Source organism: Delphinapterus leucas, chromosome 19 (assembly GCF_059928025.1).
Source record: "Delphinapterus leucas isolate spDelLeu-1000000601 "Yukka" chromosome 19, BTC_Dleu_Yukka2, whole genome shotgun sequence".
NCBI lineage: Eukaryota > Metazoa > Chordata > Mammalia > Artiodactyla > Monodontidae > Delphinapterus > Delphinapterus leucas.
The window spans coordinates 28,447,389-28,464,611 of NC_143147.1; the positions used below are offsets into that span (position 1 = coordinate 28,447,389).

At 77.2% G+C, this 17,223-nt stretch overlaps 14 non-coding genes and 2 pseudogenes across 14 annotated transcripts; all 16 read left to right on the forward strand.

Annotated features, from left to right (window-relative positions):
* Positions 1-481: 481 nt before the first annotated feature.
* Positions 482-600, forward strand: LOC149745130 (5S ribosomal RNA). Its single transcript, XR_016389517.1, has one exon. It is a non-coding gene; the product is annotated as a 5S ribosomal RNA (ribosomal RNA).
* Positions 601-1,534: 934 nt separating this feature from the next.
* LOC149745131 (5S ribosomal RNA) lies at positions 1,535-1,653 on the forward strand. Its single transcript, XR_016389528.1, has one exon. It is a non-coding gene; the product is annotated as a 5S ribosomal RNA (ribosomal RNA).
* Positions 1,654-2,587: 934 nt separating this feature from the next.
* On the forward strand, positions 2,588-2,706 carry LOC149745132 (5S ribosomal RNA). Its single transcript, XR_016389539.1, has one exon. It is a non-coding gene; the product is annotated as a 5S ribosomal RNA (ribosomal RNA).
* A 934-nt stretch (positions 2,707-3,640) lies between these two features.
* LOC149745133 (5S ribosomal RNA) lies at positions 3,641-3,759 on the forward strand. The gene has a single exon (XR_016390245.1). It is a non-coding gene; the product is annotated as a 5S ribosomal RNA (ribosomal RNA).
* Positions 3,760-4,693: 934 nt separating this feature from the next.
* Positions 4,694-4,812, forward strand: LOC149745134 (5S ribosomal RNA). Its single transcript, XR_016390611.1, has one exon. It is a non-coding gene; the product is annotated as a 5S ribosomal RNA (ribosomal RNA).
* A 934-nt stretch (positions 4,813-5,746) lies between these two features.
* Positions 5,747-5,865, forward strand: LOC149745135 (5S ribosomal RNA). Its single transcript, XR_016390612.1, has one exon. It is a non-coding gene; the product is annotated as a 5S ribosomal RNA (ribosomal RNA).
* Positions 5,866-6,798: 933 nt separating this feature from the next.
* LOC149745136 (5S ribosomal RNA) lies at positions 6,799-6,917 on the forward strand. The gene has a single exon (XR_016390613.1). It is a non-coding gene; the product is annotated as a 5S ribosomal RNA (ribosomal RNA).
* Positions 6,918-7,851: 934 nt separating this feature from the next.
* Positions 7,852-7,970, forward strand: LOC149745137 (5S ribosomal RNA). Its single transcript, XR_016390614.1, has one exon. It is a non-coding gene; the product is annotated as a 5S ribosomal RNA (ribosomal RNA).
* Positions 7,971-8,903: 933 nt separating this feature from the next.
* LOC149745138 (5S ribosomal RNA) lies at positions 8,904-9,022 on the forward strand. The gene has a single exon (XR_016390683.1). It is a non-coding gene; the product is annotated as a 5S ribosomal RNA (ribosomal RNA).
* A 934-nt stretch (positions 9,023-9,956) lies between these two features.
* On the forward strand, positions 9,957-10,075 carry LOC149745139 (5S ribosomal RNA). Its single transcript, XR_016389550.1, has one exon. It is a non-coding gene; the product is annotated as a 5S ribosomal RNA (ribosomal RNA).
* Positions 10,076-11,008: 933 nt separating this feature from the next.
* On the forward strand, positions 11,009-11,128 carry LOC149745140 (5S ribosomal RNA). Its single transcript, XR_016390290.1, has one exon. It is a non-coding gene; the product is annotated as a 5S ribosomal RNA (ribosomal RNA).
* A 933-nt stretch (positions 11,129-12,061) lies between these two features.
* Positions 12,062-12,179, forward strand: LOC149745141 (5S ribosomal RNA; annotated as a pseudogene).
* A 934-nt stretch (positions 12,180-13,113) lies between these two features.
* On the forward strand, positions 13,114-13,233 carry LOC149745142 (5S ribosomal RNA; annotated as a pseudogene).
* A 933-nt stretch (positions 13,234-14,166) lies between these two features.
* LOC149745143 (5S ribosomal RNA) lies at positions 14,167-14,286 on the forward strand. Its single transcript, XR_016390291.1, has one exon. It is a non-coding gene; the product is annotated as a 5S ribosomal RNA (ribosomal RNA).
* A 933-nt stretch (positions 14,287-15,219) lies between these two features.
* On the forward strand, positions 15,220-15,339 carry LOC149745144 (5S ribosomal RNA). The gene has a single exon (XR_016390397.1). It is a non-coding gene; the product is annotated as a 5S ribosomal RNA (ribosomal RNA).
* A 932-nt stretch (positions 15,340-16,271) lies between these two features.
* On the forward strand, positions 16,272-16,390 carry LOC149745145 (5S ribosomal RNA). The gene has a single exon (XR_016390109.1). It is a non-coding gene; the product is annotated as a 5S ribosomal RNA (ribosomal RNA).
* Positions 16,391-17,223: the final 833 nt, after the last annotated feature.

Consider the following 17,223-nt stretch of genomic DNA (forward strand, 5'->3'; position numbering starts at 1 on the left):
CAGGGGCGGGCTCCTGAGCTCGGCGGGTGGTGTGCGGGCAAGGGTGGCCTCGCCGGAGCTGAGGGGCCGTGGCGACACGATGGTGGCTCCCAGTGGCTTCGGGCCAGCTGCTGTCGGGCAGGAGGGCCGGCCCGGGCTGCGGCTGGGCGGCGCCTAGCGCCGCGTGGGCGGGCAGGGGCGATGCCCAAGGGACCGCGGGCCCCGGGCCCTGAAGCCTCCGGGGCCACGTCCCTGTGAGCGACGGGCCGGATCTTGGGCGGGGCGCCAAGCGCCGAAGGGTTCGCTGGGTCACGCCCGCCCTCGGCTGGGAGGGGGTGGCCAAACCCTCCGCCTCCGCCACCGCCCGGTACCCGAGACCTCCGTTCCCCCTGCCTGGGCGGGCGAAGGGGTCCTGCCGGGGCGGGCTGACCGCCAGGCTGGCGGTGAGGCGCAAGCGCCAGCGAAAGTGGGCCTCAAGAGGCAGCCCGCCGTCCCCGCCCCCGTCTACGGCCATACCACCCTGGACGCGCCCGATCTCGTCTGATCTCGGAAGCTAAGCAGGGTCGGGCCTGGTTAGTACTTGGATGGGAGACCGCCTGGGAATACCGGGTGCTGTAGGCTTTTTGCCTCCCGCTCCGCCTTCTCCTTTAACTCGCCCGCGGGCGGTGGCCGCCGGCTCCGCCCGCGCCGGGGCCCCGCTGCAGGCCCCGCCTCCTCAGGCCCCTCCCACCACGGCGCGCGCGCCGGAGGGGGCGCTCCCCGCCGGCCCGGCCCGCCAGGCGGCCAGAAGGCAGCCCTGGAAGGCAGCCGCACCCCAGACGCCCCCGGGGTGCCTGGCCCGGACCCAGGCTCCGCCGCGGGCCCGGTTGCCGTCCCTTCGGCCAGCGAGCCCCTCGACCTGCACCTGGCCGCCCCCACCGGCGCCCCGCCCCGGGGCCGCCACCTGTGTGCCGGTGGGTGTGTCCCTCCACAGCTCCCTCCGGCAAAAGCCCCGCCCCCCGCCGTGTCGCCGCCGCGGCCGGGTGCGGGAGCGGGATCGAGGGCAGGGGCCGCTTCCCCGGGCCTGCCGGCCGCCAGGGGCGGGCTCCTGAGCTCGGCGGGTGGTGTGCGGGCAAGGGTGGCCTCGCCGGGGCTGAGGGGCCGTGGCGACACGATGGTGGCTCCCAGTGGCTTCAGGCCAGCTGCTGTCGGGCAGGAGGGCCGGCCCGGGCTGCGGCTGGGCGGCGCCTAGTGCCGCGTGGGCGGGCAGGGGCGATGCCCAAGGCATCGCGGGCCCCGGGCCCTGAAGCCTCCGGGGCCACGTCCCTGTGAGCGACGGGCCGGATCTTGGGCGGGGCGCCAAGCGCCGAAGGGTTCGCTGGGTCACGCCCGCCCTCGGCTGGGAGGGGGTGGCCAAACCCTCCGCCTCCGCCACCGCCCGGTACCCGAGACCTCCGTTCCCCCTGCCTGGGCGGGCGACGGGGTCCTGCCGGGGCGGGCTGACCGCCAGGCTGGCGGTGAGGCGCAAGCGCCAGCGAAAGTGGGCCTCAAGAGGCAGCCCGCCGTCCCCGCCCCCGTCTACGGCCATACCACCCTGGACGCGCCCGATCTCGTCTGATCTCGGAAGCTAAGCAGGGTCGGGCCTGGTTAGTACTTGGATGGGAGACCGCCTGGGAATACCGGGTGCTGTAGGCTTTTTGCCTCCCGCTCCGCCTTCTCCTTTAACTCGCCCGCGGGCGGTGGCCGCCGGCTCCGCCCGCGCCGGGGCCCCGCTGCAGGCCCCGCCTCCTCAGGCCCCTCCCACCACGGCGCGCGCGCCGGAGGGGGCGCTCCCCGCCGGCCCGGCCCGCCAGGCGACCAGAAGGCGGCCCTGGAAGGCAGCCGCACCCCAGACGCCCCCGGGGTGCCTGGCCCGGACCCAGGCTCCGCCGCGGGCCCGGTTAGCGTCCCTTCGGCCACCGAGCCCCTCGACCTGCACCTGGCCGCCCCCACCGGCGCCCCGCCCCGCGGCCGCCACCTGTGTGCCGGTGGGTGTGTCCCTCCACAGCTCCCTCCGGCAAAAGCCCCGCCCCCAGCCGTGTCACCGCCGCGGCCGGGTGCGGGAGCGGGATCGAGGGCAGGGGCCGCTTCCCCGGGCCTGCCGGCCGCCAGGGGCGGGCTCCTGAGCTCGGCGGGTGGTGTGCGGGCAAGGGTGGCCTCGCCGGGGCTGAGGGGCCGTGGCGACACGATGGTGGCTCCCAGTGGCTTCGGGCCAGCTGCTGTCGGGCAGGAGGGCCGGCCCGGGCTGCGGCTGGGCGGCGCCTAGCGCCGCGTGGGCGGGCAGGGGCGATGCCCAAGGGACCGCGGGCCCCGGGCCCTGAAGCCTCCGGGGCCACGTCCCTGTGAGCGACGGGCCGGATCTTGGGCGGGGCGCCAAGCGCCGAAGGGTTCGCTGGGTCACGCCCGCCCTCGGCTGGGAGGGGGTGGCCAAACCCTCCGCCTCCGCCACCGCCCGGTACCCGAGACCTCCGTTCCCCCTGCCTGGGCGGGCGACGGGGTCCTGCCGGGGCGGGCTGACCGCCAGGCTGGCGGTGAGGCGCAAGCGCCAGCGAAAGTGGGCCTCAAGAGGCAGCCCGCCGTCCCCGCCCCCGTCTACGGCCATACCACCCTGGACGCGCCCGATCTCGTCTGATCTCGGAAGCTAAGCAGGGTCGGGCCTGGTTAGTACTTGGATGGGAGACCGCCTGGGAATACCGGGTGCTGTAGGCTTTTTGCCTCCCGCTCCGCCTTCTCCTTTAACTCGCCCGCGGGCGGTGGCCGCCGGCTCCGCCCGCGCCGGGGCCCCGCTGCAGGCCCCGCCTCCTCAGGCCCCTCCCACCACGGCGCGCGCGCCGGAGGGGGCGCTCCCCGCCGGCCCGGCCCGCCAGGCGGCCAGAAGGCGGCCCTGGAAGTCAGCCGCACCCCAGACGACCCCGGGGTGCCTGGCCCGGACCCAGGCTCCGCCGTGGGCCCGGTTGCCGTCCCTTCGGCCAGCGAGCCCCTCGACCTGCACCTGGCCGCCCCCACCGGCGCCCCGCCCCGGGGCCGCCACCTGTGTGCCGGTGGGTGTGTCCCTCCACAGCTCCCTCCGGCAAAAGCCCCGCCCCCCGCCGTGTCGCCGCCGCGGCCGGGTGCGGGAGCGGGATCGAGGGCAGGGGCCGCTTCCCCGGGCCTGCCGGCCGCCAGGGGCGGGCTCCTGAGCTCGGCGGGTGGTGTGCGGGCAAGGGTGGCCTCGCCGGAGCTGAGGGGCCGTGGCGACACGATGGTGGCTCCCAGTGGCTTCGGGCCAGCTGCTGTCGGGCAGGAGGGCCGGCCCGGGCTGCGGCTGGGCGGCGCCTAGCGCCGCGTGGGCGGGCAGGGGCGATGCCCAAGGGACCGCGGGCCCCGGGCCCTGAAGCCTCCGGGGCCACGTCCCTGTGAGCGACGGGCCGGATCTTGGGCGGGGCGCCAAGCGCCGAAGGGTTCGCTGGGTCACGCCCGCCCTCGGCTGGGAGGGGGTGGCCAAACCCTCCGCCTCCGCCAACGCCCGGTACCCGAGACCTCCGTTCCCCCTGCCTGGGCGGGCGAAGGGGTCCTGCCGGGGCGGGCTGACCGCCAGGCTGGCGGTGAGGCGCAAGCGCCAGCGAAAGTGGGCCTCAAGAGGCAGCCCGCCGTCCCCGCCCCCGTGTACGGCCATACCACCCTGAACGCGCCCGATCTCGTCTGATCTCGGAAGCTAAGCAGGGTCGGGCCTGGTTAGTACTTGGATGGGAGACCGCCTGGGAATACCGGGTGTTGTAGGCTTTTTGCCTCCCGCTCCGCCTTCTCCTTTAACTCGCCCGCGGGCGGTGGCCGCCGGCTCCGCCCGCGCCGGGGCCCCGCTGCAGGCCCCGCCTCCTCAGGCCCCTCCCACCACGGCGCGCGCGCCGGAGGGGGCGCTCCCCGCCGGCCCGGCCCGCCAGGCGGCCAGAAGGCGGCCCTGGAAGGCAGCCGCACCCCAGACGACCCCGGGGTGCCTGGCCCGGACCCAGGCTCCGCCGCGGGCCCGGTTGCCGTCCCTTCGGCCAGCGAGCCCCTCGACCTGCACCTGGCCGCCCCCACCGGCGCCCCGCCCCGGGGCCGCCACCTGTGTGCCGGTGGGTGTGTCCCTCCACAGCTCCCTCCGGCAAAAGCCCCGCCCCCCGCCGTGTCGCCGCCGCGGCCGGGTGCGGGAGCGGGATCGAGGGCAGGGGCCGCTTCCCCGGGCCTGCCGGCCGCCAGGGGCGGGCTCCTGAGCTCGGCGGGTGGTGTGCGGGCAAGGGTGGCCTCGCCGGGGCTGAGGGGCCGTGGCGACACGATGGTGGCTCCCAGTGGCTTCGGGCCAGCTGCTGTCGGGCAGGAGGGCCGGCCCGGGCTGCGGCTGGGCGGCGCCTAGCGCCGCGTGGGCGGGCAGGGGCGATGCCCAAGGCACCGCGGGCCCCGGGCCCTGAAGCCTCCGGGGCCACGTCCCTGTGAGCGACGGGCCGGATCTTGGGCGGGGCGCCAAGCGCCGAAGGGTTCGCTGGGTCACGCCCGACCTCGGCTGGGAGGGGGTGGCCAAACCCTCCGCCTCCGCCACCGCCCGGTACCCGAGACCTCCGTTCCCCCTGCCTGGGCGGGCGACGGGGTCCTGCCGGGGCGGGCTGACCGCCAGGCTGGCGGTGAGGCGCAAGCGCCAGCGAAAGTGGGCCTCACGAGGCAGCCCGCCGTCCCCGCCCCCGTCTACGGCCATACCACCCTGAACGCGCCCGATCTCGTCTGATCTCGGAAGCTAAGCAGGGTCGGGCCTGGTTAGTACTTGGATGGGAGACCGCCTGGGAATACCGGGTGCTGTAGGCTTTTTGCCTCCCGCTCCGCCTTCTCCTTTAACTCGCCCGCGGGCGGTGGCCGCCGGCTCCGCCCGCGCCGGGGCCCCGCTGCAGGCCCCGCCTCCTCAGGCCCCTCCCACCACGGCGCGCGCGCCGGAGGGGGCGCTCCCCGCCGGCCCGGCCCGCCAGGCGACCAGAAGGCGGCCCTGGAAGGCAGCCGCACCCCAGACGCCCCCGGGGTGCCTGGCCCGGACCCAGGCTCCGCCGCGGGCCCGGTTGCCGTCCCTTCGGCCAGCGAGCCCCTCGACCTGCACCTGGCCGCCCCCACCGGCGCCCCGCCCCGGGGCCGCCACCTGTGTGCCGGTGGGTGTGTCCCTCCACAGCCCCCTCCGGCAAAAGCCCCGCCCCCCGCCGTGTCGCCGCCGCGGCCGGGTGCGGGAGCGGGATCGAGGGCAGGGGCCGCTTCCCCGGGCCTGCCGGCCGCCAGGGGCGGGCTCCTGAGCCCGGCGGGTGGTGTGCGGGCAAGGGTGGCCTCGCCGGGGCTGAGGGGCCGTGGCGACACGATGGTGGCTCCCAGTGGCTTCGGGCCAGCTGCTGTCGGGCAGGAGGGCCGGCCCGGGCTGCGGCTGGGCGGCGCCTAGCGCCGCGTGGGCGGGCAGGGGCGATGCCCAAGGGACCGCGGGCCCCGGGCCCTGAAGCCTCCGGGGCCACGTCCCTGTGAGCGACGGGCCGGATCTTGGGCGGGGCGCCAAGCGCCGAAGGGTTCGCTGGGTCACGCCCGCCCTCGGCTGGGAGGGGGTGGCCAAACCCTCCGCCTCCGCCACCGCCCGGTACCCGAGACCTCCGTTCCCCCTGCCTGGGCGGGCGACGGGGTCCTGCCGGGGCGGGCTGACCGCCAGGCTGGCGGTGAGGCGCAAGCGCCAGCGAAAGTGGGCCTCAAGAGGCAGCCCGCCGTCCCCGCCCCCGTCTACGGCCATACCACCCTGAACGCGCCCGATCTCGTCTGATCTCGGAAGCTAAGCAGGGTCGGGCCTGGTTAGTACTTGGATGGGAGACCGCCTGGGAATACCGGGTGCTGTAGGCTTTTTGCCTCCCGCTCCGCCTTCTCCTTTAACTCGCCCGCGGGCGGTGGCCGCCGGCTCCGCCCGCGCCGGGGCCCCGCTGCAGGCCCCGCCTCCTCAGGCCCCTCCCACCACGGCGCGCGCGCCGGAGGGGGCGCTCCCCGCCGGCCCGGCCCGCCAGGCGGCCAGAAGGCGGCCCTGGAAGGCAGCCGCACCCCAGACGACCCCGGGGTGCCTGGCCCGGACCCAGGCTCCGCCGCGGGCCCGGTTGCCGTCCCTTCGGCCAGCGAGCCCCTCGACCTGCACCTGGCCGCCCCCACCGGCGCCCCGCCCCGGGGCCGCCACCTGTGTGCCGGTGGGTGTGTCCCTCCACAGCTCCCTCCGGCAAAAGCCCCGCCCCCGCCGTGTCGCCGCCGCGGCCGGGTGCGGGAGCGGGATCGAGGGCAGGGGCCGCTTCCCCGGGCCTGCCGGCCGCCAGGGGCGGGCTCCTGAGCTCGGCGGGTGGTGTGTGGGCAAGGGTGGCCTCGCCGGGGCTGAGGGGCCGTGGCGACACGATGGTGGCTCCCAGTGGCTTCGGGCCAGCTGCTGTCGGGCAGGAGGGCCGGCCCGGGCTGCGGCTGGGCGGCGCCTAGCGCCGCGTGGGCGGGCAGGGGCGATGCCCAAGGGACCGCGGGCCCCGGGCCCTGAAGCCTCCGGGGCCACGTCCCTGTGAGCGACGGGCCGGATCTTGGGCGGGGCGCCAAGCGCCGAAGGGTTCGCTGGGTCACGCCCGCCCTCGGCTGGGAGGGGGTGGCCAAACCCTCCGCCTCCGCCACCGCCCGGTACCCGAGACCTCCGTTCCCCCTGCCTGGGCGGGCGACGGGGTCCTGCCGGGGCGGGCTGACCGCCAGGCTGGCGATGAGGCACAAGCGCCAGCGAAAGTGGGCCTCAAGAGGCAGCCCGCCGTCCCCGCCCCCGTCTACGGCCATACCACCCTGAACGCGCCCGATCTCGTCTGATCTCGGAAGCTAAGCAGGGTCGGGCCTGGTTAGTACTTGGATGGGAGACCGCCTGGGAATACCGGGTGCTGTAGGCTTTTTGCCTCCCGCTCCGCCTTCTCCTTGAACTCGCCCGCGGGCGGTGGCCGCCGGCTCCGCCCGCGCCGGGGCCCCGCTGCAGGCCCCGCCTCCTCAGGCCCCTCCCACCACGGCGCGCGCGCCGGAGGGGGCGCTCCCCGCCGGCCCGGCCCGCCAGGCGGCCAGAAGGCGGCCCTGGAAGGCAGCCGCACCCCAGACGACCCCGGGGTGCCTGGCCCGGACCCAGGCTCCGCCGCGGGCCCGGTTGCCGTCCCTTCGGCCAGCGAGCCCCTCGACCTGCACCTGGCCGCCCCCACCGGCGCCCCGCCCCGGGGCCGCCACCTGTGTGCCGGTGGGTGTGTCCCTCCACAGCTCCCTCCGGCAAAAGCCCCGCCCCCCGCCGTGTCGCCGCCGCGGCCGGGTGCGGGAGCGGGATCGAGGGCAGGGGCCGCTTCCCCGGGCCTGCCGGCCGCCAGGGGCGGGCTCCTGATCCCGGCGGGTGGTGTGCGGGCAAGGGTGGCCTCGCCGGGGCTGAGGGGCCGTGGCGACACGATGGTGGCTCCCAGTGGCTTCGGGCCAGCTGCTGTCGGGCAGGAGGGCCGGCCCGGGCTGCGGCTGGGCGGCGCCTAGCGCCGCGTGGGCGGGCAGGGGCGATGCCCAAGGGACCGCGGGCCCCGGGCCCTGAAGCCTCCGGGGCCACGTCCCTGTGAGCGACGGGCCGGATCTTGGGCGGGGCGCCAAGCGCCGAAGGGTTCGCTGGGTCACGCCCGCCCTCGGCTGGGAGGGGGTGGCCAAACCCTCCGCCTCCGCCACCGCCCGGTACCCGAGACCTCCGTTCCCCCTGCCTGGGCGGGCGACGGGGTCCTGCCGGGGCGGGCTGACCGCCAGGCTGGCGATGAGGCGCAAGCGCCAGCGAAAGTGGGCCTCAAGAGGCAGCCCGCCGTCCCCGCCCCCGTCTACGGCCATACCACCCTGAACGCGCCCGATCTCGTCTGATCTCGGAAGCTAAGCAGGGTCGGGCCTGGTTAGTACTTGGATGGGAGACCGCCTGGGAATACCGGGTGCTGTAGGCTTTTTGCCTCCCGCTCCGCCTTCTCCTTTAACTCGCCCGCGGGCGGTGGCCGCCGGCTCCGCCCGCGCCGGGGCCCCGCTGCAGGCCCCGCCTCCTCAGGCCCCTCCCACCACGGCGCGCGCGCCGGAGGGGGCGCTCCCCGCCGGCCCGGCCCGCCAGGCGGCCAGAAGGCGGCCCTGGAAGGCAGCCGCACCCCAGACGACCCCGGGGTGCCTGGCCCGGACCCAGGCTCCGCCGCGGGCCCGGTTGCCGTCCCTTCGGCCAGCGAGCCCCTCGACCTGCACCTGGCCGCCCCCACCGGCGCCCCGCCCCGGGGCCGCCACCTGTGTGCCGGTGGGTGTGTCCCTCCACAGCTCCCTCCGGCAAAAGCCCCGCCCCCCGCCGTGTCGCCGCCGCGGCCGGGTGCGGGAGCGGGATCGAGGGCAGGGGCCGCTTCCCCGGGCCTGCCGGCCGCCAGGGGCGGGCTCCTGATCCCGGCGGGTGGTGTGCGGGCAAGGGTGGCCTCGCCGGGGCTGAGGGGCCGTGGCGACACGATGGTGGCTCCCAGTGGCTTCGGGCCAGCTGCTGTCGGGCAGGAGGGCCGGCCCGGGCTGCGGCTGGGCGGCGCCTAGCGCCGCGTGGGCGGTCAGGGGCGATGCCCAAGGGACCGCGAGCCCCGGGCCCTGAAGCCTCCGGGGCCACGTCCCTGTGAGCGACGGGCCGGATCTTGGGCGGGGCGCCAAGCGCCGAAGGGTTCGCTGGGTCACGCCCGCCCTCGGCTGGGAGGGGGTGGCCAAACCCTCCGCCTCCGCCACCGCCCGGTACCCGAGACCTCCGTTCCCCCTGCCTGGGCGGGCGACGGGGTCCTGCCGGGGCGGGCTGACCGCCAGGCTGGCGGTGAGGCGCAAGCGCCAGCGAAAGTGGGCCTCAAGGGGCAGCCCGCCGTCCCCGTCCCGTCTACGGCCATACCACCCTGAACGCGCCCGATCTCGTCTGATCTCGGAAGCTAAGCAGGGTCGGGCCTGGTTAGTACTTGGGTGGGAGACCGCCTGGGAATACCGGGTGCTGTAGGCTTTTTGCCTCCCGCTCCGCCTTCTCCTTTAAATCGCCCGCGGGCGGTGGCCGCCGGCTCCGCCCACGCCGGGGCCCCGCTGCAGGCCCCGCCTCCTCAGGCCCCTCCCACCACGGCGCGCGCGCCGGAGGGGGCGCTCCCCGCCGGCCCGGCCCGCCAGGCGACCAGAAGGCGGCCCTGGAAGGCAGCCGCACCCCAGACGCCCCCGGGGTGCCTGGCCCGGACCCAGGCTCCGCCGCGGGCCCGGTTGCCGTCCCTTCGGCCAGCGAGCCCCTCGACCTGCACCTGGCCGCCCCCACCGGCGCCCCGCCCCGGGGCCGCCACCTGTGTGCCGGTGGGTGTGTCCCTCCACAGCTCCCTCCGGCAAAAGCCCCGCCCCCCGCCGTGTCGCCGCCGCGGCCGGGTGCGGGAGCGGGATCGAGGGCAGGGGCCGCTTCCCCGGGCCTGCCGGCCGCCAGGGGCGGGCTCCTGAGCTCGGCGGGTGGTGTGCGGGCAAGGGTGGCCTCGCCGGGGCTGAGGGGCCGTGGCGACACGATGGTGGCTCCCAGTGGCTTCGGGCCAGCTGCTGTCGGGCAGGAGGGCCGGCCCGGGCTGCGGCTGGGCGGCGCCTAGCGCCGCGTGGGCGGGCAGGGGCGATGCCCAAGGCACCGCGGGCCCCGGGCCCTGAAGCCTCCGGGGCCACGTCCCTGTGAGCGACGGGCCGGATCTTGGGCGGGGCGCCAAGCGCCGAAGGGTTCGCTGGGTCACGCCCGCCCTCGGCTGGGAGGGGGTGGCCAAACCCTCCGCCTCCGCCACCGCCCGGTACCCGAGACCTCCGTTCCCCCTGCCTGGGCGGGCGACGGGGTCCTGCCGGGGCGGGCTGACCGCCAGGCTGGCGGTGAGGCGCAAGCGCCAGCGAAAGTGGGCCTCAAGAGGCAGCCCGCCGTCCCCGCCCCCGTCTACGGCCATACCACCCTGGACGCGCCCGATCTCGTCTGATCTCGGAAGCTAAGCAGGGTCGGGCCTGGTTAGTACTTGGATGGGAGACCGCCTGGGAATACCGGGTGCTGTAGGCTTTTTGCCTCCCGCTCCGCCTTCTCCTTTAACTCGCCCGCGGGTGGTGGCCGCCGGCTCCGCCCGCGCCGGGGCCCCGCTGCAGGCCCCGCCTCCTCAGGCCCCTCCCACCACGGCGCGCGCGCCGGAGGGGGCGCTCCCCGCCGGCCCGGCACGCCAGGCGGCCAGAAGGCGGCCCTGGAAGGCAGCCGCACCCCAGACGCCCCCGGGGTGCCTGGCCCGGACCCAGGCTCCGCCGCGGGCCCGGTTGCCGTCCCTTCGGCCAGCGAGCCCCTCGACCTGCACCTGGCCGCCCCCACCGGCGCCCCGCCCCGGGGCCGCCACCTGTGTGCCGGTGGGTGTGTCCCTCCACAGCTCCCTCCGGCAAAAGCCCCGCCCCCCGCCGTGTCGCCGCCGCGGCCGTGTGCGGGAGCGGGATCGAGGGCAGGGGCCGCTTCCCCGGGCCTGCCGGCCGCCAGGGGCGGGCTCCTGAGCTCGGCGGGTGGTGTGCGGGCAAGGGTGGCCTCGCCGGGGCTGAGGGGCCGTGGCGACACGATGGTGGCTCCCAGTGGCTTCGGGCCAGCTGCTGTCGGGCAGGAGGGCCGGCCCGGGCTGCGGCCGGGCGGCGCCTAGCGCCGCGTGGGCGGGCAGGGGCGATGCCCAAGGGACCGTGGGCCCCGGGCCCTGAAGCCTCCGGGGCCACGTCCCTGTGAGCGACGGGCGGGATCTTGGCGGGGCGCCAAGCGCCGAAGGGTTCGCTGGGTCACGCCCGCCCTCGGCTGGGAGGGGGTGGCCAAACCCTCCGCCTCCGCCACCGCCCGGTACCCGAGACCTCCGTTCCCCCTGCCTGGGCGGGCGACGGGGTCCTGCCGGGGCGGGCTGACCGCCAGGCTGGCGGTGAGGCGCAAGCGCCAGCGAAAGTGGGCCTCAAGAGGCAGCCCGCCGTCCCCGCCCCCGTCTACGGCCATACCACCCTGAACGCGCCCGATCTCGTCTGATCTCGGAAGCTTAAGCAGGGTCGGGCCTGGTTAGTACTTGGATGGGAGACCGCCTGGGAATACCGGGTGCTGTAGGCTTTTTGCCTCCCGCTCCGCCTTCTCCTTTACTCGCCCGCGGGCGGTGGCCGCCGGCTCCGCCCGCGCCGGGGCCCCGCTGCAGGCCCCTCCTCCTCAGGCCCCTCCCACCACGGCGCACGCGCCGGAGGGGGCGCTCCCCGCCGGCCCGGCCCGCCAGGCGGCCAGAAGGCGGCCCTGGAAGGCAGCCGCACCCCAGACGCCCCCAGGGTGCCTGGCCCGGACCCAGGCTCCGCCGCGGGCCCGGTTGCCGTCACTTCGGCCAGCGAGCCCCTCGACCTGCACCTGGCCGCCCCCTCCGGCGCCCCGCCCCGGGGCCGCCACCTGTGTGCCGGTGGGTGTGTCCCTCCACAGCTCCCTCCGGCAAAAGCCCCGCCCCCCGCCGTGTCGCCGCCGCGGCCAGGTGCGGGAGCGGGATCGAGGGCAGGGGCCGATTCCCCGGGCCTGCCGGCCGCCAGGGGCGGGCTCCTGAGCTCGTCGGGTGGTGTGCGGGCAAGGGTGGCCTCGCCGGGGCTGAGGGGCCGTGGCGACACGATGGTGGCTCCCAGTGGCTTCGGGCCAGCTGCTGTCGGGCAGGAGGGCCGGCCCGGGCTGCGGCTGGGCGGCGCCTAGCGCCGCGTGGGCGGGCAGGGGCGATGCCCAAGGGACCGCGGGCCCCGGGCCCTGAAGCCTCCGGGGCCACGTCCCTGTGAGCGACGGGCCGGATCTTGGGCGGGGCGCCAAGCGCCGAAGGGTTCGCTGGGTCACGCCCGCCCTCGGCTGGGAGGGGGTGGCCAAACCCTCCGCCTCCGCCACCGCCCGGTACCCGAGACCTCCGTTCCCCCTGCCTGGGCGGGCGACGGGGTCCTGCCGGGGCGGGCTGACCGCCAGGCTGGCGGTGAGGCGCTAGCGCCAGCGAAAGTGGGCCTCAAGAGGCAGCCCGCCGTCCCCGCCCCCGTCTACGGCCAACCACCCTGAACGCGCCCGATCTCGTCTGATCTCGGAAGCTAAGCAATGTCGGGCCTGGTTAGTACTTGGATGGGAGACCGCCTGGGAATACCGGGTGCTGTAGGCTTTTTGCCTCCCGCTCCGCCTTCTCCTTTAACTCGCCCGCGGGTGGTGGCCGCCGGCTCCGCCCGCGCCGGGGCCCCGCTGCAGGCCCCGCCTCCTCAGGCCCCTCCCACCACGGCGCGCGCGCCGGAGGGGGCGCTCCCCGCCGGCCCGGCCCGCCAGGCGGCCAGAAGGCGGCCCTGGAAGGCAGCCGCACCCCAGACGCCCCCGGGGTGCCTGGCCCGGACCCAGGCTCCGCCGCGGGCCCGGTTGCCGTCCCTTCGGCCAGCGAGCCCCTCGACCTGCACCTGGCCGCCCCCACCGGCGCCCCGCCCCGGGGCCGCCACCTGTGTGCCGGTGGGTGTGTCCCTCCACAGCTCCCTCCGGGAAAAGCCCCGCCGCCCGCAGTGTCGCCGCCGCGCCCGGGTGCGGGAGCGGGATCGAGGGCCGGGGCCGCTTCCCCGGGCCTGCCGGCCGCCAGGGGCGGGCTCCTGAGCCCGGCGGGTGGTGTGCGGGCAAGGGTGGCCTCGCCGGGGCTGAGGGGCCGTGGCGACACGATGGTGGCTCCCAGTGGCTTCGGGCCAGCTGCTGTCGGGCAGGAGGGCCGGCCCGGGCTGCGGCTGGGCGGCGCCTAGCGCCGCGTGGGCGGGCAGGGGCGATGCCCAAGGGACCGCGGGCCCCGGGCCCTGAAGCCTCCGGGGCCACGTCCCTGTGAGCGACGGGCGGGATCTTGGGCGGGGCGCCAAGCGCCGAAGGGTTCGCTGGGTCACGCCCGCCCTCGGCTGGGAGGGGGTGGCCAAACCCTCCGCCTCCGCCACCGCCCGGGACCCGAGACCTCCGTTCCCCCTGCCTGGGCGGGCGACGGGGTCCTGCCGGGGCGGGCTGACCGCCAGGCTGGCGGTGAGGCGCAAGCGCCAGCGAAAGTGGGCCTCAAGAGGCAGCCCGCCGTCCCCGCCCCCGTCTACGGCCATACCACCCTGAACGCGCCCGATCTCGTCTGATCTCGGAAGCTTAAGCAGGGTCGGGTCTGGTTAGTACTTGGATGGGAGACCGCCTGGGAATACCGGGTGCTGTAGGGTTTTTGCCTCCCGCTCCGCCTTCTCCTTTAACTCGCCCGCGGGTGGTGGCCGCCGGCTCCGCCCGCGCCGGGGCCCCGCTGCAGGCCCCGCCTCCTCAGGCCCCTCCCACCACGGCGCGCGTGCCGGAGGGGGCGCTCCCCGCCGGCCCGGCCCGCCAGGCGGCCAGAAGGCGGCCCTGGAAGGCAGCCGCACCCCAGATGCCCCCGGGGTGCCTGGCCCGGACCCAGGCTCCGCCGCGGGCCCGGTTGCCGTCCCTTCGGCCAGCGAGCCCCTCGACCTGCACCTGGCCGCCCCCACCGGCGCCCCGCCCCGGGGCCGCCACCTGTGTGCCGGTGGGTGTGTCCCTCCACAGCTCCCTCCGGGAAAAGCCCCGCCGCCCGCCGTGTCGCCGCCGCGGCCGGGTGCGGGATCGGGATCGAGGGCCGGGGCCGCTTCCCTGGGCCTGCCGGCCGCCAGGGGCGGGCTACTGAGCCCGGCGGGTGGTGTGCGGGCAAGGGTGGCCTCGCCGGGGCTGAGGGGCCGTGGCGACACGATGGTGGCTCCCAGTGGCTTCGGGCCAGCTGCTGTCGGGCAGGAGGGCCGGCCCGGGCTGCGGCTGGGCGGCGCCTAGCGCCGCGTGGGCGGGCAGGGGCGATGCCCAAGGGACCGCGGGCCCCGGGCCCTGAAGCCTCCGGGGCCACGTCCCTGTGAGCGACGGGCGGGATCTTGGGCGGGACACCAAGCGCCGAAGGGTTCGCTGGGTCACGCCCGCCCTCGGCTGGGGGGGGTGGCCAAACCCTCCGCCTCCGCCACCGCCCGGTACCCAAGACCTCCGTTCCCCCTGCCTGGGCGGGCGACGGGGTCCTGCCGGGGCGGGCTGACCGCCAGGCTGGCGGTGAGGCGCAAGCGCCAGCGAAAGTGGGCCTCAAGAGGCAGCCCGCCGTCCCCGCCCCCGTCTACGGCCATACCACCCTGAACGCGCCCGATCTCGTCTGATCTCGGAAGCTTAAGCAGGGTCGGGCCTGGTTAGTACTTGGATGGGAGACCGCCTGGGAATACCGGGTGCTGTAGGCTTTTTGCCTCCCGCTCCGCCTTCTCCTTTAACTCGCCCGCGGGCGGGGGCCGCCGGCTCCGCCCGCGCCGGGGCCCCGCTGCAGGCCCCGCCTCCTCAGGCCCCTCCCACCACGGCGCGCGCGCCGGAGGGGGCGCTCCCCGCCGGCCCGGCCCGCCAGGGGGCCAGAAGTCGGCCCTGGAAGGCAGCCGCACCCCAGACGCCCCCGGGGTGCCTGGCCCGGACCCAGGCTCCGCCGCGGGCCCGGTTGCCGTGCCTTCGGCCAGCGAGCCCGTCGACCTGCACCTGGCCGCCCCCACCGGCGCCCCGCCCCGGGGCCGCCACCTGTGTTCCGGTGGGTGTGTCCCTCCACAGCTCCCTCCGGCAAAATCCCCGCCCCCGCCGTGTCGCCGCCGCGGCCGTGCGCGGGAGCGGGATCGAGGGCAGGGGCCGCTTCCCCGGGCCTGCCGGCCGCCAGGGGCGGGCTCCTGAGCTCGGCGGGTGGTGTGCGGGCAAGGGTGGCCTCGCCGGGGCTGAGGGGCCGTGGCGACACGATGGTGGCTCCCAGTGGCTTCGGGCCAGCTGCTGTCGGGCAGGAGGGCCGGCCCGGGATGCGGCCGGGCGGCGCCTAGCGCCGCGTGGTCTGGCAGGGGCGATGCCCAAGGGACCGCGGGCCCCGGGCCCTGAAGCCTCCGGGGCCACGTCCCTGTGAGCGACGGGCCGGATCTTGGGCGGGGCGCCAAGCGCCGAAGGGTTCGCTGGGTCACGCCCGCCCTCGGCTGGGAGGGGGTGGCCAAACCCTCCGCCTCCGCCACCGCCCGGTACCCGAGACCTCCGTTCCCCCTGCCTGGGCGGGCGACGGGGTCCTGCCGGGGCGGGCTGACCGCCAGGCTGGCGGTGAGGCGCAAGCGCCAGCGAAAGTGGGCCTCAAGAGGCAGCCCGCCGTCCCCGCCCCCGTCTACGGCCATACCACCCTGAACGCGCCCGATCTCGTCTGATCTCGGAAGCTTAAGCAGGGTCGGGTCTGGTTAGTACTTGGATGGGAGACCGCCTGGGAATACCGGGTGCTGTAGGCATTTTGCCTCCCGCTCCGCCTTCTCCTTTAACTCGCCCGCGGGTGGTGGCCGCCGGCTCCGCCCGCGCCGGGGCCCCGCTGCAGGCCCCGCCTCCTCAGGCCCCTCCCACCACGGCGCGCGCGCCGGAGGGGGCGCTCCCCGCCGGCCCGGCCCGCCAGGCGGCCAGAAGGCGGCCCTGGAAGGCAGCCGCACCCCAGACGCCCCCGGGGTGCCTGGCCCGGACCCAGGCTCCGCCGCGGGCCCGGTTGCCGTCCCTTCGGCCAGCGAGCCCCTCGACCTGCACCTGGCCGCCCCCACCGGCGCCCCGCCCCGGGGCCGCCACCTGTGTGCCGGTGGGTGTGTCCCTCCACAGCTCCCTCCGGCAAAAGCCCCGCCCCCGCCGTGTCGCCGCCGCGGCCGGGTGCGGGAGCGGGATCGAGGGCAGGGGCCGCTTCCCCGGGCCTGCCGGCCGCCAGGGGCGGGCTCCTGAGCTCGGCGGGTGGTGTTCGGGCAAGGGTGGCCTCGCCGGGGCTGAGGGGCCGTGGCGACACGATGGTGGCTCCCAGTGGCTTCGGGCCAGCTGCTGTCGGGCAGGAGGGCCGGCCCGGGCTGCGGCCGGGCGGCGCCTAGCGCCGCGTGGGCGGTCAGGGGCGATGCCCAAGGGACCGCGGGCCCCGGGCCCTGAAGCCTACGGGGCCACGTCCCTGTGAGCGACGGGCCGGATCTTGGGCGGGGCGCCAAGCGCCGAAGGGTTCGCTGGGTCACGCCCGCCCTCGGCTGGGAGGGGGTGGCCAAATCCTCCGCCTCCGCCACCGCCCGGTACCCGAGACCTCCGTTCCCCCTGCCTGGGCGGGCGACGGGGTCCTGCCGGGGCGGGCTGACCGCCAGGCTGGCGGTGAGGCGCAAGCGCCAGCGAAAGTGGGCCTCAAGAGGCAGCCCGCCGTCCCCGTCCCGTCTACGGCCATACCACCCTGAACGCGCCCGATCTCGTCTGATCTCGGAAGCTAAGCAGGGTCGGGCCTGGTTAGTACTTGGATGGGAGACCGCCTGGGAATACGGGGTGCTGTAGGCTTTTTGCCTCCCGCTCCGCCTTCTCCTTTAACTCGCCCGCGGGCGGTGGCCGCCGGCTCCGCCCGCGCCGGGGCCCCGCTGCAGGCCCCGCCTCCTCAGGCCCCTCCCACCACGGCGCGCGCGCCGGAGGGGGCGCTCCCCGCCGGCCTGGCCCGCCAGGGGGCCAGAAGGCGGCCCTGGAAGGCAGCCGCACCCCAGACGCCCCCGGGGTGCCTGGCCCGGACCCAGGCTCCGCCGCGGGCCCGGGTGCCGTGCCTTCGGCCAGCGAGCCCGTCGACCTGCACCTGGCCGCCCCCTCCGGCGCCCCGCCCCGGGGCCGCCACCTGTGTGCCGGTGGGTGTGTCCCTCCACAGCTCCCTCCGGCAAAAGCCCCGCCCCCGCCGTGTCGCCGCCGCGGCCGGGTGCGGGAGCGGGATCGAGGGCAGGGGCCGCTTCCCCGGGCCTGCCGGCCGCCAGGGGCGGGCTCCTGAGCTCGGCGGGTGGTGTGCGGGCAAGGGTGGCCTCGCCGGGGCTGTGGGGCCGTGGCGACACGATGGTGGCTCCCAGTGGCTTCGGGCCAGCTGCTGTCGGGCAGGAGGGCCGGCCCGGGATGCGGCCGGGCGGCGCCTAGCGCCGCGTGGTCGGGCAGGGGCGATGCCCAAGGGACCGCGGGCCCCGGGCCCTGAAGCCTCCGGGGCCACGTCCCTGTGAGCGACGGGCCGGATCTTGGGCGGGGCGCCAAGCGCCGAAGGGTTCGCTGGGTCACGCCCGCCCTCGGCTGGGAGGGGGTGGCCAAACCCTCCGCCTCCGCCACCGCCCGGTACCCGAGACCTCCGTTCCCCCTGCCTGGGCGGG